The following is a 23,722-nucleotide window of genomic DNA, read 5'->3' as shown; positions in this document are numbered from 1 at the left end:
TTCGGAAAACCGAAGCGATACGCGGTAGCATCGATCTATTCGGGCAACTAATCTCTCCGTGGGGCATTACCCTTATAGTTATTTGTAAATGTTGATGCAATTAACACCAGTATTTGTTTTAGCAGAAGCCAGCTCTCCTCCAGCCATGATTTTACACCATGCATTGCGTGTTTCTTCACAAATCTGTTAATCAACATGCTTCCTCTCTTACATGCTTTTTCTTAATTTTTGTGTTTACAAGAAAAAATGCTTATATTGCAAAGTGCACAACAAAGTGCCTTTTTGTAAGTTCAAAATGCAACCTTATTCTATTGTCTTTTGAACGTGCGTCAAGAAAATGCAGAATGGTACATCTAAAACCCAATGAAACACGAATGTGATAAAACTTTAAAAGCTCATGAATACAACCAGGCAACCAGTCCTAAAAATCATAACTTGCATTGTATACAATATGAAGGGACATAAAAATACTGCATTTAATAGCATTAACTTTTACAAATAACTCTAACATCGCTGAACAGTTATAAATAATGTATCTTGGAATGTTGCTTAGAATTACATTTTCTGTCTTTATGCAAAAAATAATTTGGGTGGAGTAATAAAGCACTGGTCAAGGGTCTAAGTACCTTTGCTGGTCATTATATATTGCAACAAGCAAGCGAGATACAGAATAATCAGTTTTGAATGGTAATATGTGGTTCATTAACACTTAGCACACAGCTCTCAGAGTTAAAGGGGCAAAGGACACCCCTGAGATGTCGGAAGCAAGAATCTGACATTATTAGAGCCCAGTGTATTGTGTGATGATAATGCTCAGCTCATGGATAAGTGGCTCTGGGACACAATGCTTTTAATCATGTATTGTCGATAATTAATGATAAAATGTGGCATTTGCTGTTTTTATTATAGCAAAAAAATGGTTTATGACAGTGAGGTTAATAAGACAAAATCCATACCAATCCACCAATTAGCAGCTTGGTACCTATGTATCTGGTACATATGTCTCTATTTGTGAGTCACGTTAAGTGATTACTGCCTCTAGCCTGTACATGTTCCCTTGTTGCCATTGCTTCTCCTCCCCATATTCCTTGCATTTCTTTCCTCTCCTCACACTGACAGATTCCCCTCTAATCCCTCCACCTCTCTTCTTCACGCTGCCCCCACCACCCAAGACACTTCTCTTCTCACATTATCGATCGATGGTTTTATCAAGTCTTGCTGGCTGTTCTCAGGGTGCGAAAGAAGGAGAAGGGGTTTCTGTACCCGGTGACACAGGCCTACACAAATGTCACACAGCGTTTACATTCACATAACATATACACATATTGTCACATTGTCACCATGCACAGGACAGTTTTATATAATGCAACATCAACAAACAAGGTGCCTTGCTTGGCACCCCCTGTTGCCCTTAGAATAGATATTCCTGGTTAGATTTATTTTTTGAACTAAGATATTTCAGTTCATAACTGCACTTCTAGCATCTCCCTCTGTATAGTGCCAGTTTGCCCATAATAACTGAGCAAAATGTCAACATTGCTTGAAAGTTAGACTTGCAAATACTTTGCATAAACAGGGGTACTCACTAAGAGAAGTGTGCACATAGGCACTGTTGGTGTACTGGGACTTAGTATAAAGATGGGTAGTAATCAGAATACCAGTCTTAAACCAAGAAACTGACTGAAGGTGTAGTGGCTGGAACTGAAGGCCCAAGGTCCATGTATTGTTGTTCCTAAAATTACACATGGTACTGTGTATCCAATAACTAGAAGAGGGGATGGGGTGTCAAGTCAAAGTAAACTCTGTGCCAAATACTACTGTATATGAATTTCCTGTTGATTACACAGAGTACAAAATATAGAATACAGTCTGATAAATAAGAGACAATACTCTGATGGGGATTGGTGAGCATTGGGTGTGTTAGGTGTAATGTGAGTATAAATACTATTGTGTCTTCTTTTACACCTCTACTTCTTTTGCCAAACAAACTCTGTTCTGTCTAGACTGTCTCTCTGGCTGTTAATTCCATGAATCACAATGAGTCCTTTTTTTTGTTAAATTCATTTGCCAGCCCAAACTGAATTTACACAGTGGTTGTAACTAGGTCTGGATTGGATCCTGGCATTTCAAATACACAGAGGCCCAGACAGCCCCTACCCAGGCCCACAAAATAGTGACTGATTATGGCATCTTATAGCAGCCCCTCTGGCATTTGCCAGAATCCACAGATTGCCAGTCCATGTAAGGAATCAGGAGCAACAGTTGTGTAGAAATTTAGTAATGGCTCTTTTTACCCTTTGATAAATATGAACCCCCAACAAGTGAATACGCAGTGGTGAAATTTCCATCTGGTGGACTACGACAAGCTCTATTTTCACACTCTGAGAAATGTGCTGCAATGTGAGAAGATTTTAAAAAAGGTGCATCTTTCTTTCACAAGCCTATGAGCTTTCTTGGCTGCAGCCAGCTGCCTTATTTTCCATCTCCAGTAACTGCCTCATTGCTTATTATTTTCCTGTCCCCATCTTTTTAGCCTTCTTTCTCTCTATTCCTTGATTGTAGTATTACCTCTTTCCCTGTTCTGACACAGGAGATCTATTCAGTACTAAAATAATATTACAAACCTGTAATTAAGGGAGCCTATAATAAAAATGAATGCCCTCATTTCTGCACTGCTTGGACCAGAAAGTTGGACACAAGGTCAAAGTAAAATACTGTAGTCCAACGATCTCTTACTGTTCTTACAGTCTAGCAGAGCAGGATTTTTACATTCATAAAGATAGCTTTTTGTGGATGCAAAAGGCAATAGAAGGTTTATATACACAGTTCTAGGTACGACATAAAGCTAATTTACAATTGAAAGCACAATTTAAAGCACAACTGAAAAGCACTAAAATGTATATGATGTAAATTATATAAAATCATGCCCCCTTAGATGCCATTACACAAATTTACTTTGTTTTTATACACACTCCTTACAATGTGTGCATAGTGCTTATACACAGGTTCAGCATACTCTCGACATTGTGCACAAATTCAAAAAATGGGGAGAAGCGACACAAAGGAACCCTGTAATGCCTTCCTTGAGGATGTGGTTATTAAAGGGATCCCTTATACACACAAATGACTTGAACCTAGTGTATTACACACTAACACTGTCCCTGATGCCAAGTGCTAAAAGTGAGGACATTCAGGTTCAAATTCAGTAATCGCTCCTACACTGCATCTTGCTCACAGTTTACCAAAATGGACACTAAGTTGGGCAATGTTATTGTATTGTATGTTATTGTTATAATGCTTGTACTCTGAAGCAAAATGCTCCTGCATTGTCGTTAGAAAGCATGGATATGTGTCTATTTGAGCATTTGAGATGCTGCATTTGCATTTGTACATGAGCCTTCTTATCTATAAGTGTGAAACAGTGAGAACATTAGTTCAGTTAATGCAGTTGATATTACAGCTGATACCACAGAGGATTCCACCCTAGAGATGTCACCTCTAGGATCCGGCTGTGTGTATTACTGCAGTTAATGACTAAACCATCATTTGGCTCGGCTCATAGACCTTGAAGAGGAAGCCAAGGGCACTCACCATTTTGATGCTTTATAGCATAACCCAGTGATCCCCAACCAGTGGCTCGTGAGCAACATGTTGCTCCCCAACCCCTTGGATGTTGCTCCCAGTGGCCTCAAAGCAGGTGCACATTTTGTGAATTTCTGGTTAGGAGGCAAGTTTTGGAGGCATAAAAACCCAGTAAAATGCCAAACAGGGCCTTCTGCAGACTGCCAGTCAACATAGGGGCTACCAAATAGCCAATTCTAGCTCTTATTGGCACCTCCAGGAACCATTTTTATGGTTGTGTTGCTCTCCAACACTTTTTCCACTTGAATGTGGCTCACGGGTATAAAAGGTTGGGGATCCCTGGCATAACCTGTGCTAACTAAACCTGGACCCTTCCTTTGTACAGTATCATGAATGCTAGGGGGCATAAATGCCAGAGGAGAACTCTAAAAATCCAATACAAGTGACTAGAGCTATGACTAGAGCAAACTTCAGTCAACTGTCTGTTCCCCCTTTTTGCATTTAGTAGCTGAAGCAACATCTCTACTTCTGTTTTCTAACACATTAAAATTTCCTTGGTCTCATGGGCCAGCATTGTCCTGCCAATGGAACATTACACAACCACTCTAAGGGGCACATTTACTAAGCCACGAACGGGCCGAATGCGTCCGATTGCGTTTTTTTCGTAATGATCGGTATTTTGCGATTTTTTCGGAAAATTAACGCAACTTTTTCGTTACCAATACAATTTTTGCGTAAAAACGCGAGTTTTTCGTAGCCATTCCGAAAGTTGCGATTTTTCGTAGCGTTAAAACTTGCGCAAAAAGTTGCGATTTTTTCGTAGTGTTAAAACTTGCACAAAACGTCGCGCCTTTTAAGTTTTAACGCTACGAAAAAAGCGCAACTTTTCGCGCAAGTTTTAACGCTACGAAAAAATCGCAACTTTCGGAATGGCTACGAAAAACTCGCGTTTTTTCGCAAAAATCGTATTGGTAACGAAAAAGTCGCGTTAATTTCTGAAAAGTCGTAAAGGTGCCGAAAAACTCGCAAAAAATACGAAAAAGTCGCAAAATGTTCGTTTTCAAATCGGATTTTTCCAATTCGGACTCGGATTCGACCCATAGTAAATGTGCCCCTTAGATATTTAAGAAAACTTGCTCTAAACCACTTTGTTCTACATGCATTTTAAAATGAATATTGACTTTCAGGTTTTCTTATTTTGCTAATGTATTACATTCTAATTCTATTTGCAATTTTTTTATTATTTGCAGCTTTTAAAATTATTTTAACATTTTCTTTTGCAGCTCTCAGTTTAAAATTACACTGCTATCTTGTTGCCCAGGTTCCATTTAGCCTAGCAAGCAAGCTGTGATTTGAACGACAAACTGGAAGATGAATAGAAAGGGGCCTTAGTAGAGAGCAATACAAAAATAATAACAAGAATACATTTAGCTTTTTTGATTGCCAGGATTCACTGATCACAGCAACCAGATAGCAGTTTACATTTCAGGCCAGAGAGGGGCAGAATACAAATCCAAATAATTAAAATATCATGTAAAACAGGAGAAGAAAGCAAGGTGCATATTGTTGTTACCATACTCACTTTTGAGTGCAATTTCTTCCAATTTGCAAAAAATGTACAAGCGCAATTGCACACGTTAAATGCACTGGACACCACAATTATTGTTGCTTTGTGGGAAAAAGTCTTGTAGTAGCCTGGTAGCAATGGTGTAATTACAAGACAACAGACCACCAGCCATGGGGGCGACGGGCCCTGTGGGGTCTGCCGTAGAACACTAAAGTTCATGTGCAATGGAGGGGTGGGGAAGTAGTGCTTGGCAGAGGGTATGCACTGGGCCCCTAAAGTTTTTTTTTGTGCCAGGAGGGCCCAGCCAGTTGTAGTTATGCCACTGCCTGGTTGCCCACTTTTTCCTGTCAGAGGTCACATGCCAGAGTATTTCCCTGTATATGGGTATCCTAGCCAGACTTTCCTTATTAAAGGAGAAAGAAAGGCAAAGTCACTTGTGGGTGCCAAAATGTTAGGCACCCCCAAGTGACTTAAATCTCTTACCTCTTACCCCGAGCTGTTGCCCCTGCTCGGAGAGAACAGCACCAGCCCGGGGTAGCTGCAATCGCTTACTCCTTCCTGGTTCCGTGCACGCACATGAGCAGTAGAGTGAAAAGCCAAACTTTAACAGAAAAGTCGGCTTTTGACTCTACTGCGCATTTGCTGACCACTGGCATTTTAGGAAAAGGAAGAAGGAAGCGCTACGCTACAGGTACCCCGGGCTGGTGCTGTTTTCTCCACCCAGGGGCACCAGCCCGGGGTAAAAGGTAAGCGATTTTGCCTTTGCCTTTCTTTCTCCTTTAAGCTGCCCTTTATTATGTGGGCAACTTTTGCATAACAACATCTTTTACATGAAATGTCCAGTTCTGTTTTTGTTAGATGAAAACAACACATCCTTTTAGATCAGTAGTTCCATGTTGGCAAATTGGTGGTGTATCTAGCCTGAAAATATTCCTGCGGCATGAAATTGATTTTCTAACAATGCATTTTTCCTGTTATTAGTCCCATGTGATTTGTCCTTCTGCAAAAGTCAGTTTGGCACTTTATTATGCAAGGGATTATCTGCCCCTACTGCTTAATATAAGGATATTTTACCAAGGTACCATAATCTAAAAAGGCAAAGGCACAAGGTTGCTGGCCACATGCATTTATATAGGTCATGGAACTTTAGAGGGCTCTCAAATACCCCTGTATTTAACACTACAGGGGTACATTTGCTCTATAAAGCATATATTTATCTAGTATAGGTTTGTGCTGTATTGAAAGTGTGTGGGGAGAGAACACATTTTCAGAGTGCAAAATATGTCAGTGCCATCACTTATAAGAAAATAGAGCAATCATTGTGCAGTGGGGATACAAAATTAAATTGTCAGGTTGTTAACCTTGTTAAATTGCTGCACAGGCAAGTTGCTGAACAGTTTTGGTTATAGCAAGAATTAAGCGGATACTAATGATATTAGTGCAGGAAATAAAGGGATTTCTGAAAATAACAGCAAATATCTTTAGGCCCCCCCTTACCTGAAGGACTTCCACAGGGCCCTCTATACTTCAGAGTCTCAGTGGATTTTCTGGTCTTTCTGCCCCTATTGTTAAGCCCCTGCTTTAATGTTAATAAATATAAATAAATACAAAATACAGTTGCATTCAAACTTAAGGGCTAAAGACACAAGAGGTCCCTGCACCCATGCACAACAAGGGCATAAGCGCAGCTTCTCTACACCACCACCAGGCGCATGCAATATTTTTATTGTATGCTAAACTGCACAATAAATTAGCCCTATATTGTTTTGCATGATCTTGCATAAAGTGCCATGCTTTGTGTCCACAGGGCACATCCTTTATTAGATATGAAACCCTTTATTAAATAAGTAACTTTTTTCTAGAGGGCCTGGATTATCTGTATAACTATATTAGTTAGTGGTTACAAATACAGGTCTCCTGATTACTTATATTGTGAGGGCCTGTAGTGCAGTCTGCACAGTGTGTGCTTTAAAACAAATGACTGCATTTTACTATAGGTTTAAATAATTGGTAAAAGTCACTTATAGTACACAAGTTACTATTTTGGAGATTAAACACAGGTTAGACCTCCAGTTTTATGCACATTTCCAGACCTGCTCCTTTTTGTGATTTAAATAGCTGTGCTCCGTGTAAAATGCTTTAGTTCTCTGCAAAGTCTGCAAGTCCCACAATGCACTGCAAGGGCTTTGCACATATCTTTATTGCAATGGTAGGTAGAACTAGACTGAGTTCTTGCTATCACATTATTCATACGGTTGTTGAACAGTATGGTTTTTGTCTTTCATCAGTGGCACAAGCAGAAATGCTATAAAATCCCATTGAGCTGCATGAGGTCTTTGCTCACAGCAGCACTTGCAGTCAGAAGGCTGGCACCAAACTCACAGTTCTGTGCTCCCATGTTAAAGGGGTTGCCTTTAAAATTCATTCACCACCACCCGCAAAAAAATTTGTGTGGCATTTGAGGCCTGCTAATGCCCCCACCTCTACACCAGTGTCTTACAGGTGTGATTTCCAAGAAAAGTCCTTAGATTGACATTTTTCAGTTTGGCATGGGCAGAGAAAACAAGCAAAAGAAAACAAAAATATGTGTGTACATGCATTTTGTCATAGACATAGACAAATCTGGCTGCTTGTTTTATACTAAAGCATAATAACACATTCATGTGATGAACATTGTGTGACATCTGAAATACCAAAATATTTCAGGGAACCCAAGTATAAGAAAACATATTACATAGAAGAAGAACCCTTTTGTCTAACTCCAGTTAGCAGCCAGCAGTATTCCTTCACTGAGTATAGGCAAGGGAGTTGAGGCCTTTAAAATTAAATAGGGTTACTAAAAATCTGAAAATATTTTTTACATTATTTCTGCATTTTCGTAAAGTGGTTTATTTTAATTTGGGGTCCATTTGCAATTATTTGTGTTGGATTTTTCCCATGCAAAAGCACAAGGTTTATCAAGCACAAGAGATTTTCTAAAAATTTTGCCTGGGTCTATTCACCTAAACTCACAACTGTTCTGCCCATAATAATAGAATAGTAATTTACAAGAGTTCATCTCAGATTTGCTAAAAAATGTATTTAACTTTCTTTAAACATGAAGAATATTTTACTAACTAAAAAACATGTTTTACGTTTGGCCAGTAAAGTGCAGCATAATATACTGACCAACTTTCTCAGCTATACCAGCTGTTTCTTCCCACGTACTGTCTTCTATAAAAAATTGTGCTTTGTGCTTATCCAGCATTCCTCTGTAAGAAGTGTTCTGCATTAACTCTACATTTCTAACCCAGTGTACTTTATTAACCTTTTTAAGCCTGTCATAAATGTGCCTCTGTCCTTATTTGTGTGATGTGATGCCCTGCAGTGTGCAGTCTACCTCTCTCATGTTTATTCGCTGGTTGCATTACTTATTAATCACCCACTGCTGTAATTACTGCCCCAGCAGCGACACGACTGTTTTACGCAAGAGCTGCTCTCCGGGAGCTCAGATAGAACACCACTTCTCAGTGTATTATACACAGGGCAGCCCAGCTATTTCTCACTAAAGAGCACTGGGCAGAATGGCTATCTTTCAGTATTCAGCACTGGGCAGCGCATCTATCTCTCAATAAACACACTGGGTAGCACAACAATCTGTCAGTATACAGCACTGGGCAGCACAACTGTCAGTATACAGCACTGGACAGCACAACTGTCAGTATACAGCACTGGGCAGCACAACTGTCAGTATACAGCACTGGGCAGCACATCTATCTCTTAATAAACACACTGGGTAGCACAACAATCTGTCAGTATACAGCACTGGGCAGCACAACTGTCAGTATACAGCACTGTGCAGCACATCTATCTCTCAATAAAAACATTGGCAGTGCAACTGTTTCTCAGTATACAAACCTGAAAAACAGTGTGATCTCTTTGTATACAGCACTGTGGAATAGGGCTACATCTCATTATACAGAACTGGGCTGGACAGCTATCTCTCAGTATACAGCACTGGGTAGAACAGCTATTTAGTTGTATAAAGCGTAGAATATTTCTCCATATACAGCATTGGGAATTAGGGTTATACTTGTTATACAGCACTGGGTAGAACAGCTATCTCTCTGTATAAAGCATACAATATTTCTCCATATACAGCATTAGGCAATAGGGTTATGCTCAGTATACAGCACAGCTATCTCTCTGTATACAGCACTGGGGAGTAGGGTGTGCTGTCAGTATATGGCATGTGGCTGCATGGCTACCTCCTAATTTCATCATAGCAACAGACAGCACAGCTATCTATCAGTATAAAGGAAAGTGAATCATGGCTGCCCTTCAGTATATAGCAGTGTCACTAGGTCTACCTCTCAATGTGAGATGGCAAGCATAGATAAAGCATTAGGATTTACAGCTGTCTCTTAGTGCACTGTGCAACATAGCTATTGCTCAGGATACCACAGGGCAGCATTTCTTTCTCTCCTCAGCACAGCTGTCTCTCTGTATACAGCACTAGACTGCACATAAACAGCAGTGGGCACTGCACCTCAGTATAAAGCACTTGGTAGCACAGCTCTTTCAATAAACAGCATTGGCAGCCCAGCTAGATTTCAATATACAACAGTGGACAGTATGTATATGTTTCAGTATACAGCCAGTGCTTCAACGTTTCACTGAGGCTTACATACATCTGTCATTGTACAGTACTGCACAGCTATCTCTTAACATACTGGGCAGTGGACAACATGTAAAACCCTCAATATACATAAGTGGGCAGCATAGCTTTCAGTACAGAACACTGGGCAGCATGGGAAATTGTTATCAGTTTCAACCTCTGGATCTTTTCCTCTTTTCTTTTCTAATTGTCTTACATTTGCTTCTGCTGTGTCTCCCTTATTTTCTCAGTTTCCTTCTCATCTTGCCATTCCCTCTGCTTCCGTCTTGTTCTGTGGTCTCTGCCTCCCTCCTCCCTCCCTTTCCCTGTCATTCTCCCCTCTCCTGCCTGTGTGTGTGAGTGCGTACGGATATTTCTGCTTCTATCTGAGCTCTGCAGCTGGAGATTCACCGCTGGATTTTATGGCTGGGAGCTGTGTATGCGTGTGTATGTGCCCTTGTGCGGCTGCCTCTTGCTGTTGCCATGCCCTTGTGTACATTTCAGCCTTTGTGTGTCTTCACCTACAGCTGTGTGTGTGACGCGGGCATGTCCGTGAATGTCTGTGCCATTTTTTCTGACTGGTGCTGTATGTTTGGTTGATTGTGTTTGGGTCTGTGTTTATCATTTTGTGTAGAAGCCATCGATGAAGTGATTTTGTGTTTGGCACTTCAGTTGTTCCTCAGTTTGGTATGGCAAAGCTAAAAAGGATTTCACAAATGAGAAAAATGAAGGCCAGGTACAGAGAGCCCTATTGATTTGTATTTCTGTTTTTGTTCATCCTATATCTGGTATGCCTAGCAATATAATTTCTTCTATAGATCTTTGTATCCTTGAATTCATCTATCTGCCTATTAGGTATCTATCTATCTATCTATCTATCTATCTATCTATCTATCTATCATCTTTCTACTCCATCTGTCTATCCTTCTGTCCTCTGTTAATCAATTTAATTTCTCTTGTCAATGTATGTGCCTAGGTGTCCATATTTCTTTCATCTCTATGTCTAATATTTCTTCCATCTCTTATCAATGCTCTGCCTGACTGTTTATTCTTCATGTCTGTCTGTCTGTCTGTCTATCTATCAATATATTTTACTCTGTTTATCTACATGTAGTAGAATACTATTTGTCCTTTGGTATGCAGATATTTTCAATGTGATTTATACAACATAACATTTCAGATGAAACAATCACAGCTAAATTATATACATATACAAACATTCGTTCTGCCTAGTCTGCAGATACTGGTTATTACTGCTACATACTGGATATCTGTACAGGTCCTGTAATACCGCCTCTGCAAGTCTGTAAGACTGTGGTTCTGACAGTGCACTGTGACATGTGCACACTTTTGCTCATACTTTTTTTCTATATTAGCTCTCCTGTTCTATATACAGTATGCATACTATATAGTTATATATAGCCACAAGGAGCCACAGTGTCTACGTGCAGTACAGTAGAAACAGGCATCCAGACACCAAAATAAATTGCACATATATAGGTATATAGGTATATATATATATTACACTTGTAAATGTATACACATGCCCATATTCTAATGACTATAGACTTAAGAACAATACAAAAGGCTCAATGTGCTTGTATACTGGATGTCATTAAAACACTGCTTGTGTCAGGACATCAGTGTTGTACAACTCTACACACCTTATACAAGCAAAGTGACACAACTGGGCCCTTTATCATCTCCAAGCTATGACTTATTTCTCCCTGCCTAAAATACAACAGATGTACTAATTATAGCAATGCAGTGCAGTAGCATGTTTTGTAGACAGAATATATTATGTAAAATGATGTCAGTACTGTTAATAATAACATACTTGTGCTTCTGTTAAAGGCTCTAAATTCCCATGTGACTTCTCCTGTAGGATGCAGACAATTAGACCCTCCTTTATAAGCACATTTCTCTCCAGAAAATAGAACTAGCTTAACATTTGCTGTTTAATGGATTCTCCTACACAGTATAAAGCAGAGAAATACTGAAATATACATTTTTGCTGAACACTTTTTTGCTGAACATTCTGCCAAATGATCAAAAAGCAGGCATAGGAGCTATTGGACTGAAGACCGCATCAACAAGCCCAATCCAACAGTCCAACTGTCCTATATTATGCCAGGTATCGTTCGGGTAGGCCCCTCGGGGTTAGTTGTCGTGGGCAACTAATTTCCCCGGAATGCTATCCCAAAGGCTAGAATGTATCACCGGTGGGATGGCAAATGTGGAGCTGCGATGTGCCGAAGTCGCTGAAGTTTCCTTTAGAGGAGGGGTGTAATTTCTGGCATTTAGTAGCCATGGAAAAGTAGTTACTACTAGTAGCTCTGTGTGTCTTCACCCTTACTCTTTCAGACTCTTTTTCAGGTTTCTGTCAACAACTGAATTGATCTAGGAGTGAAGATGTGAACAATAACTGCATGTGATGAAGCATGTGTTACTGAAGAGTGCAGTACAGAATTGCTGTGTATGTTATAGTGGAGGAATAGTTGTGCAGTGAGGAATAGTCGTGAGCAATACAGAGGAGTGTATTGATCGATAGCTGTGTGTATGTTACAGAGGAGTAAAGTAAGACATTGTTTTGAATTTTACAGAGAACTACAAGGTTTGTGCATGTTGCAATGAGGTGTGGCTGTTCCTTTAATAGAGTATCACAGTAAGAGACAGTTGTGCATGTTACTAATCAATGCAGCTAGTACTAGTGCAAGTTTCAGAGGAGTACAAGGAGAGGCAGCTACTGTATGCATGCTACGACTATGGTACTTCACATTAGTGCAGTGAGAGATAGTTTTGCATGTTACCAGTTAGTGCAGTAAGGGCTGCCCATGTTAAAAATGAGTACTGTGAGAAAAGCCTACATATGCAGCAATGGCTGAAATGTCCAATGTGCCATAGCTCTAAAGGGATGGAAAGTAGTGTTTGCCAGCAGGCACTTAAGACTACTGGAAACACATCTTTTATCTGCTGCAAGTAGTATAGTAAAACTTTCCCACCCTACTTTTTACCAGCTTCAAAAATTTCTGGGGGAAATGAGGTTGTTGTACATATGATCAGGTAGGAAAATATCACAGAATTTTGGTAATAATCACATTATTGCTGGGTGGTGCAACCTTCAGTGGGGAATAATGACATTCTGCCAGCTCTAAGTTGGCAATATAATGTTGCTATTATTTTGTCTTAAAGGGGTTTTTTTACCTTTAAATTAACTTTAGCATGATGTGGACACTGAAATTCCAAGACACTTTGCAGTTGGTTTCCATTTTTTATTTTTTGTGTTTTTTTAAGTTATTTAGCTTTGTGTTCATCAGCTCTTCATTTTAAAATTTCAGCAGTTATCTGGTTGCTTGGGTTTACCTTAGCAACCAGGCAGTGGTTTAAATGAAAGACTGAAATATGAATAGAAGAGGGACTGAATAGAAATATAAGGAATAAAAAGTAATAATAATAATAAAATTGTAGCCTCAAAAGACAATAGTTTTTTTGGCTGCAGGGGTTAGTGACCCTCATTTGAAAGCTGGAAAGATGCAGAAGTTGAAGGCAAATAATTTGAAAACTATAAAAAATAAATAGCAAAATTGGTAGGAATGGGGTATTTTATAACATACAAAAAGTTAACGTAAAGGTGAACCACCCCTTTAAGTTATGTTGACTTTAAAGTAAGAGTGAACAAAGTATCATTTGAATTAGAAATAATAGAATGAAACATTTCCAGTAAAGTTGCAGGTAACTTTCATGTTATCTGAAGAACTATTGGGGCACAAGTGAAATACAGGTTTGGCATCCCTTATCCGGAAACCCGTTATCCAGAAAGTTCCAAATTACGGAAAGGCCATCTCCCATAGACTCCATTATAAGCAAATAATTCTAATTTTTAAAAATTATTTCCTTTTTCTCTGTAGTAATAAAACAGCACCTTGTACTTGATCCCAACTAAAATATAATTAATCTTTATTGGAGGCAAAACAAGCCTAATGGGTTTATTCAATATTTAAATGATTTTTAGCAGACTTAAGTTATGGAGATCCAAATTACCGAAAGATCCCTTATCCGGAAAACCCAGGGAATACCCCAGGCATTTTGGATAACAGGTCCCATACCTGTACTTTATTTCTCTCTGCATAGGAAAATGCCCTTTCCCCCCTACAGCTGCTTTCCTGTTCAACTGAATGGGAAATTCTCTGCCTGTGTCCATGCTTTGGTGTCCTTTAGTGATTACTGCCTAATGGGTCCATTGTTTCCCAGTCATGGAACTGAAAGCTGCAAGAGCAGAGCTGTATTCTATATAGATTAAATATATATAAAAGTCAGGGGGTCTGTTCCTAGGGCAGTGTTGGATGTAAATCCAGGGCTGAAGAGGAAAAGGGTGTTTTGGCTGCTAAGGTCCTCTTTGAAAATGAAATGCTGATTGTGCTGTAGACCTTGTATTTATGTTGCCTGGGGAGGTCTTGCGTTAATGTAGCTTAGAGCTGGGAACTGTGGGTCAGAAAAGAACACAAGCCATTGCATTTTTAAATGAATAAATCATTTGAAATCTGAGCCTCTAGTGTAACAAAATAACAGCACTATTAATACGTTGCAACACCGAAATGGGATTGTAAAAAGAAATGGCAACTAAAAGTGTAAGTTGTGTGTCATACAGATCAAAGAATAAAACCAGACTTAGTACTCAGCACCATGTCCTGGGGTTGGCAGATTGTTTTGAGAAATCGCTGTATTTTCAGAGCTAGAGCAGCTTGGAGATACAGCCCTGACACTTCCACTGGGCACTGATGGAGCAGGGGGCTCTCTGGTTCTCAGTGAAGAGTTGGACTGTATGTTTTTTCTCATCTAAAATACAGCAATTCTGAGAAACAAAGTACCATCCTCAGTGCATCAGGCCCTGTCTATAGCTCTGCTGCTGCTTCAGGTACATTTTTATTTACACTTTATTGTCGGTATAGCTGTAATGCATAGGTGAGCAACCTTCAAATTCAGAGCTGTATTTATTAAGGTGTGGAACTGGCATAGGGACCTCAACCCTCACTTATGGATTACCATATTACCAAAGAGGACACTTATTGAATACCCATGCTGCACATTGGATGCATGACTGCACTCAGATCCTTGATCCATGTATCCAGCTTGCAGCTTGTGTATTTGATAAGTATCCTTTTTTAGGGGGTGATATAGTAAGCCTGTTTATGATACAGGTGCTTAAAAAAAACAATTCCACTTTCTGTATGGACATTGCACCTAGTGCTGCTATGAGTAAATTAAGCCCTGTGTTTATTTATTTCTAAGGGCTCCATAACATATGTATTATCTTAATTTTTTCCTTATAGGATAGAGATGCGCCCACTCCCAAATTTGGTTAGTCATTTGACTAAATCCCAGCACTTTCTGCATAGATCTGATTCAGATGAATTTTAATAGTTCAGCAAAACTAAATCCAAACCCTGCTTGTATTTTTTGTTTACAGAGGGCACTATTTTTTGGGAAAAGATTTTTTTGGCAATTCTCTAACAGTACAATAGCCTTTTAGTCTTGTAAGATGTTACAAATACCATATACATGCTTTTATTACCTAGTAATCATTGATGTTATTGTGCAGTAAGGCCCCTATAGTGTCTTATGACAAACACATATAGCAAGGGCTCTTTTAGACAAACTTGGTGAACTTGGATCATGTTTATTTATTATTATTATATTAAATTACATTCTTTATATCCAGCCTTATTCTGCATATTTTAATTTTAAGTGTCAAAAATGGACTAATGCAGTTGTTTGTGTATACTATCAATGGTTCTAGGGGCAAAACTATTCACAGGTTTAGATTATTATTTAGAAATCTAAATTTAAGCATTTATCACATTTGTCTACACTACACTTACATAATTCTGATATGCTTGATGATTTTTTATTTTTAACAAACACCTATAATGGTTAAATATTTACTTAAAGGGGCATTATACCCCTTTTCAGCATGAGTGCTGAATATACCTTTTGCCTATAGTTTTAATTACAAGTAACTTACGTTTTTTGTTATCTCTTGAGCTAAACAGGGCAAATAGAGAATTAAAGCTGCTCCAAGCTACTCGTACTCACAAGAACCAAATCAGTGTCATGCCCTTTCAGTTCAGCTTGATGATTGGAATTGTCTCCAGCAAGAGCTGAATTTACTGGCTTTTGCCCTCCATTGAAAATGAAATGTTCTCTTTTACTTAAACATTTTTAACTACTTCCGTACATCACATGGTGCATTTAAATCATAATATCTGAACCTAGACAAAAAAGCCCGAATCCTGGCCAAATTCCAAACAGAATCCTGGGTTCGGTGCATCCCTAGAGGCTATGTCTCATGCAAATTACAGTTTTAATAATACACTTATATATTCCTAAACTTGAAACATTTGTAATATTAAGAATGCTTTTCATTTGAGCCTGTGTATAAAGGGAGCTGCAGTAAGTCTTTTTAATTCAAACATATAAATTTTGTTTCATAGAAATTAAATCCAAAAGAGGTTTGCAATGATTTCCTATGAGGTAATGATTACTACACAAGGAAATCTACATTTAAAATTCCTTCCACTACGCCACTTGTTACAATCTTGCTAAGCCCTTTCCAGAGCAAAGGATTTAGGAAACACTAAGAAGACGTTTAGCATGCGCTTGTTATCTTCACCCGCTAATAATAGACTCTTGTATTTATTGAACCAGTTAATAAACCTGGTAAAAATACCAGTTAAGCCACAATCCAGGGGCAATGGGATGGAGCAAACATTTCTCACAGCAGGTATATATATATATATATAGCCATAAGGCCTTGTGTGTATCTTGTTTTCTCTGCACAAAATATTGGATCCAGCAGCTTTCCCCCAGAGATTCCACCCACTGACATTGCTTAGGTTTTTGCTACTTTGCACCTACAATCCAAAAATGGTATTGGTGGTTTAGCTGGTTCCTATTAAAGTTTGTAAAGTTTATAAATCTGATTGTCCTAGTCCCAACATGGCTGGGACTGATGTAGATGTTTAAACATTCTCTGTATAGCGCTGCTAAAATTGTGAATTGTCAATAAATACTTACAATAAATAGTTGTCAATAAATAAATACCTCAAAATACTTTCAGGTACAGGCTATTTCTGCTAGCCACCCAAGGTTGTCAGCAGTCATGCTGTGTGAGCTTAATGATTGGCACTGTTCCTACTATCCCCCAACCACTAAACACCTTGCTAATGTAGCTTTGTTAGTAGCAAGTTACAGTTATCAAACAAGTTATCTAGGGCTTTTGGGCATGGATTAGTAACTGGTCCCAATCCCATGGTCTGACATACAAACAAGGGGGATATATTTGTAACAGCAGTGACCAGCCATAAGAAAAGCGAAGTTCCTCATTAAGTTTGCTCATAAAATTGCAGATTTGCTCTAGTGGCGCCCTTTATATCTCAGACAGGTCATTACCTAGACAGGCAGTTGCACCATTAGATTCTGATGCTAAATATAAAGAAGGAAGCAATTATAACATAAAATAATAATGCATATACATAATATAAACATTTAACTGCCTGATGGTTACATTTGCTGTATGACAGTTTCATGTCATGGTTTGTTGAGGACTGACTCAGAAATGGGGCTAGACTGGATCTAGTGATCTCACCTGACCCTGAGAGCCTTACATAATGTGCAAGTAATAGTATAGAATATGGGGAATAGGACTATAATATTGGTTTGTGTTACAAAAATTGTTTTTGAATAATGGAATAAAATAGCATTTTAGTAGCTTTCCAATAAGCCTTAAACAATTTCAACTATTTTAAAGTTATTTGTAAATGTAATTCCTGTTGAAGGCAGTGTCTGGTTGGTTGTATTCTTGGCTGTGGTGGCTCTGACTCATAGAACAGTATCCCATTAGATTTGTATCATTCATCTATATTGGGAAATTGTTTTTGTTTTATTATGCAAAAAACTTTTAGCGTGAACTCTTTAAAGGGATTATGTCATGATGGTGTACTTTGTATTTCTAAATTACACTGTTTACATTGCAAATAATTCACTCTAACATTTGAAATTTTATTCTTGAACCAACAAATTTTAGTATTTTTTAGTTGTAATATTGGTGTGTAGGCAGACATCTCAGTGCATTGTGCCCGAGTCTGAGCTTTCAGAAGGAGCCAGCGCTACACATTAGAACTGCTTTCAGGTAACCTATTGTTTCTCCTACTCCCATGTAACTGGAGGAGTCCCAAGCCGGACTTGGAGATAATATCTTGCTCATTTACCATTGTTCTGCTGATCGGTAGCTGGGAGTGGGGGTGATATCACTTCAACTTGCAGTGCTGCAGTAAAGCGTGACTGAAGTTTATCATAGCACAAGTCACATGGCTGTGGTACCCTGGGAAATGTAGAACATGGCTAGCCCCATGTGAAAATTTTAAATTAAATATAAATAAATCTGTTTGCGATTTTAAGAAATGGATTTCCATGCAAGATTCTGCTGGAGCAGCTATTAACTGATGTGTTTTGAAAAAACATGATTCCTTTAACAAATTTTTCCTCAAGAGGTGTGCCCATGTTACAGGGCTCACAGTGTAGTAGTACCGTAGGCCTAGTCCGTACAATGCAGCAGCACTGTGCCATTTCAAATAACTGTAACAAAATGGGACAAAATGTGTTTCTTGCCCTGTAAAATGAGCAATCATGACCAACATAGACCACATAGGGATATTATTGCTGGGTGAAATATTTCCTCCCTACAACTGAAAGGTGCTTAATCTAAAAAGCATTGATTTATAAAACCATGCAAGAATTCTATCACTTGAACAAAAATTCTGACTGTTATTATTTACTAAATATATAGAGATAAATAAGTAAATGAAATGAAAACCTCTCTAATAGATTATAGGCTCTACTTTGACTATGTGATTTAGTCTTTGGCCCGAGGGATTAACATTGGGATCTTTCTCACCACACAAAAAGTGCATCTACTAATGTATGGGCAGTTTAAAGAGGGGCACGTTTTTTTGTGAATCTTAACTCTGCAGTTTTGTGTTCTTCCAGTTGACAGAGAAAAATTGGAATAGAATTTAATGTGCTGAATTTCTCAACAGGCCAAGTTTATTTCCATATATTTCCCTATTTCAGAATTTGCATTTCCGAGATTTTATGCTTTAGAGCCAAATAAAGGAGCTTGAGAGCCACATTTTAAGTGCTAATTGCCCTTTAATGGATTCTAGAAATTCTTATGACTTTTACTAAAAATATGAGCTATATTCTCATATATCTGAAGTGTTTAGTAGTCACCATTAACCCTGTATAGGTAAGTGAAGCAGGACACAAAATAGCACAACTATGGCTATGTATATTATGCTCTGAATTTTGTACTGCATTTATCTTGGAAAAGGGCACCTTCTCTTCAGTACATTGATATACTGAAGAGCAAGAGTAAAAGGTTGGAGAGTTTTCCTTGCCTCACTCACAATGCAGTTGTCACTTTAAATGATATAAATCCATGTTTGTTGTTACTGTCTGTGCATGGCTTTTATACTAGAATGGGATGTCCAGAAAGATTATTCTAACCTAAATTATTCAGTTACCCGTGACAGCTGCATTGTTCTGAGTAAACACACATTTTGTGGACACAGTGTAAACAGTAATATAAGTGTAATATTTCTTGACATTTGCCATATTAGTTGTAATGTTTCAAGAGGGAGAGGCACAGGTAATAACTAGAAAACGTTGGTGAGGCCTGGGTGAAAAATGGTTGAGAGGCCATGCTGTAGACAGTGCTAAAGTAGATACATAAATTAGCGCAGCAGCACTGACCCAGTACTGAACTACAACTACGTGAGCAAAGGAAGCCTGGACATTTTTACATTTTACAGTTGAATAACTGCACTTTGGCCACACTAGTATAGTTAAAAATGTAACTGCTCTATTCCTGATAGTGATATAAGCCTGTAATGGAGCCTGGTGATTTATCAAGTTTCAGATTAGCCTGTATTTGTCCAGGTGTCACAAACCTCAAGGTCTCCAGCGTCCTTTTCCAAATGCCGGCTGCTTTATTTTATTATACATATGTGCCAAATTAATAGTATTTAAAGCATTAATGTTAATGACAGTGATAGTAGATTGCATGTCTTAAACTATAAAACTAATGAACACTTTAGAAACATTTACCTGTATCTGAGGTCTTTTATGTAGGAATTCCTTAATCCCCCTTTGAACTATAGGGTTTAACCAGTTCTGCCCATTACAATGAATGTACAGTGTGTAATAATGCATCATTCTCACTGGAGGCAGTACGCTAAGCTACTTCTGGTCAGAGCCTTAACTGCCTAATAGTAATAAAATATGTGTTGACTATTGTTTTAATCACAAAAAAAAATCAATGTTTTTTGTTATTTTTTGAGCTAATCTAGAAAATTGAAGCTAGTCCATAGTCCTTGCAAGGTAGAGAATTAGATAAGCAGTGCCCTTGTATATTGGACTCCTGCTTGCAAAACAATCACAAAGTGTGAAGAGTTTGTATACTGGTAATCTAATTGGACACTAATTTAGAATGCTATGTATGCATTCATTAAGCATAAAAATATGGGTTTTGTTCTTTCTTGAGCTAAGTAGGGCAAATAGGGAAATTAAACTGATCCATGTTTTGTTCTTACAAATAGGAGTAGCTTGTACTAGCTTCAATATCCCTGTTTGCCCTGTTTATTACCCAATTAGTGCCTATTTAATTAAAGTAAAGTAGATTTTTCATGATTAAACCAACAGGCAAAAAGTATGTTTAGCACAAGCCCTATCCTGCCTCTATATTATTAGCCATGCAAATACAGCCAAAGGGGGGTGGTCTGTATTAATTCCATTTTCTAATTATTGCCTGTACAGTATAGGGATTTGAGTAGCACAAACTTTACACCTGTTTTCATCCCTTCTGCCTCTGGGAAGGTAATATATATTTTTATAGAATAATAATAATATATTTGCCCAGTAAGCGTGTGTGTGTGATTTATAGTAAGAATTAATTAAAAATGTTTGGTGTGTTTGCAAAATATAATATACTTGCTGGTTGTGAATGTTACATAATGATATTTAAGAAGTTTGTGGTTTATGGATAAGACAGTGAATGTGTTATGCCTGCTGGTTGTATCAGATGCAATTAGTATATAATCAGCTTGTTGAATGTAGCAAAAACAAGGAGGCTATATTAGTTGCAAAAACACAGTCATGCAGGGAAAATATAATTGTTGATTTCGAAGAACACAGATTATAATTTGAAGGTTAGAGATTCAGTTGCCTGGTAGGGTTTAGAGGGAGCATTGTCTGCGTAGCTCTTGCTAAATGGCTTTTTTAATATGTGGGATCATTTAAAGCTATGGAATAAAGGAAATGTGTCATGTGTGGGCTTTAACGAGTGAATTGAAAAGGAGATATGTCTGTAGGTAGGTGGTACTAGAAGAAGATTGGGAATGTGTACAGGTAAAGGTTAGTAGAAGGAAGAGTGCTCTTGCTATGAATGGAAACAAGAAAAAGCATTTTTGGGCAGAGAGCAAGTAGCACATTTGTAGTGTTTTCAAAAATAAACATATCATTCCTTGATATTCTTTATATCATTGTGTCTAGCTGTCAATTAAATTGTAATAAAAACATGATGCTCTGGAGATGGATCCTTCCTCCCACCAGTTCATAAGAAGTTATATGCATTGAAGTCAGCAAATATTATCCCTAACAGTTCTGCCACAAAATTCCTTAAAGAAAAATATAGAATATGTAAGATATTAAAATGATAAAAGTAATTGTAATTTTGAACAACTGAATTTTAGCATTTTAGAAGAGTTTGTTGGCATTTTTATAGGTGTAGATAACTATATGTTTAGGGCTTGAACAGATAGCCAGTGAGCTACTAATGGCCTTGTTTCCACTACAAGCATGTTAAGGCAGCCATTAGTATTTGTTAGATATGATGAGAAAGGACCAATTGACTGTAGAAGCAGCATTGTTAAAAAGGTAGATCATGTATCAACAGCTATTTATCTTTATATGGTAACCTGTAAATCCAACAGCAGAGTGTTGTTCACAAACAACTCCATTGCTTAAAACACTTGGTTGCATCCTCTTTTTATGTTCATTTATTACAATTTACTAAAAGGGATATACATTTTGTATGTGGATAAATAAATTATATATTTTATATCTCGGATATTCTCGTAGTTGAAAGTTCAGTTACAGAAAGTGAAGACTGTGCCATGCACCTTGCACCAGACTGAATATGGAAGGGTAAAAGGGGTTAGTTTATGATACCTCTGATGCAAGCACTATAACACAAGGGGCAAAAAAACGGTACCCCTTAGTGCTCATTCACTTAGCACTTGCAGAGGTACAGAGTGCAGCACTGTTGGGCACAAGGCAACCCTGTCCGTACTGCTCACCATAGCCTTCCCCGCGCCAGCCCACATGAATACAGGGCTGCCAAATGTAGGAAGGGAGGAAAGCACACACCTGCATCTATGGTGCAAAGTGCGAGGCAGTTTGAAAAGGTGCTAAAAAAAAATGGCACACTTTGTAAATTACCTTTTAAGTCTGTATAGCCATCTGCCATAAATAATTTCTTCAGTTATGTCCATGACCGCAGTGATATCAGTACAAGCAATTTGCAGTCTGTGGATTATAATAGTCAAAAATGAGTAAATTTAGAATTTGCAAGCAAAGACAGACATCCTTTTTTTAAATTAAGTATAAATGAATATTACCAGCCATATGGATCATTTTAGCCTGAATTGCTTGATACATTAGGCACATTTTAAACCTAAATAAAATAGTAATAATTGTTGCCAGTATGTTAGGAGAGAATATCCATCCTCTTGGTTCTTCCCATCTGGCGTGCAATCATCCCCAACCACAAAATAACCAATTGTGCTACTGATGGCTCCATATGGCTATGACTAACCTTATTGAGTTTTCCTCCACTTTCCCCAGTGCTATGCTTAGTATTTTTTGTGGGGCAGTAATTAAATTATATGCAGTACTGTTACACATTTACAAATGTTATGATGCATTACTTATATATTTTATAGCATTAGAAGTGACATGATGTGGCCTTGTATTTTATTGAGAAAGGAGTTGGTGGGAACAATGTACAGGGATACTGTGCATGCAGTGGAGAGAGTGGAACAGTTTGGATGTGAACCCTTACATTAAAGGATAGCTATATAGCAGCATTGAAGAAGGCTTGGCAGTTTACAGAGAAAGGAATGATATGAGAGATAAATGTACATTTGATAAAAAGGAAAGGTTGAGGGGAATGGTTTGAGAGATGACTGTATTTCATATTGAAAGACAATGTGTGTTAGATGCTTATATATTTTACAGAGCCAGCTGTGCATGTTGCTAAGACATATGGTAAGAGTTCTTACTGTATTGAGAGGGGCTATGTACAAGATGCCTTGTGCATTCTAAAGAGGACAGTGTTGTGTGAGACAGATTTTATTTTTATTTTTTTACAAGAGAACAACCAGTTTGATAGACAATATATATTTAATAGAAAAAGGAACAGTTAGATGGGTTTGCATAATAAGTGGTTCAAATTGATAGAATTTAGTGGACCATTCGCCTTTTAAAATAGTGAATGCCATCGTTACCTATCTGATATTTCCATCATTTTGGGAAGTATTAAACTGCATAGTTTGTGTGCTTAATTCTGATAATCTGTGCTCTGCATTCTTACTCTTTTTCCTGTTCTTGTCTTGGGGTTAATTCTATCTACATTTTCCTAGACTGATAATTCTTGTCTGTAATTATTGGTAATTGTCTAACTGCTTCATTTGTGTTGAAATAGCTCAAGGAGGAGGAGAGATTATCTGTTTGTTTATGTCTATAGCACAGAACAGGTGGGATTGAACTCAAGTTGGAAATACTAAGCAGTGACATAAAAAGGCCCAAATAACAACACAAAA

The 23,722-nt window shown here is 38.1% G+C and overlaps 1 protein-coding gene across 8 annotated transcripts in view; it reads left to right on the top strand.

The window, feature by feature from the left end:
- lingo1 (leucine rich repeat and Ig domain containing 1) overlaps window positions 1-23,722 on the top strand; it is a 139,290-nt gene that overhangs the window by 112,938 nt on the left and 2,630 nt on the right. Inside the window, exon 1 of one of the 8 annotated variants that reach the window (XM_012965858.3) lies at window positions 10,125-10,521. The exons of the other annotated variants lie outside the window; for them this stretch is intronic. The gene's annotated coding sequence lies outside the window, so the exon portion shown is untranslated. Of the gene's footprint in view, window positions 1-10,124; window positions 10,522-23,722 lie in introns of those variants that run through there. 8 annotated transcript variants of the gene reach the window in all.

The sequence above is a fragment of the Xenopus tropicalis genome, chromosome 3 (assembly GCF_000004195.4).
Source record: "Xenopus tropicalis strain Nigerian chromosome 3, UCB_Xtro_10.0, whole genome shotgun sequence".
Classification (NCBI taxonomy): Eukaryota; Metazoa; Chordata; class Amphibia; order Anura; family Pipidae; genus Xenopus; species Xenopus tropicalis.
Note: the sequence above shows the minus strand (reverse complement) of the source record. Positions and strands in the feature narration are given on the sequence as shown.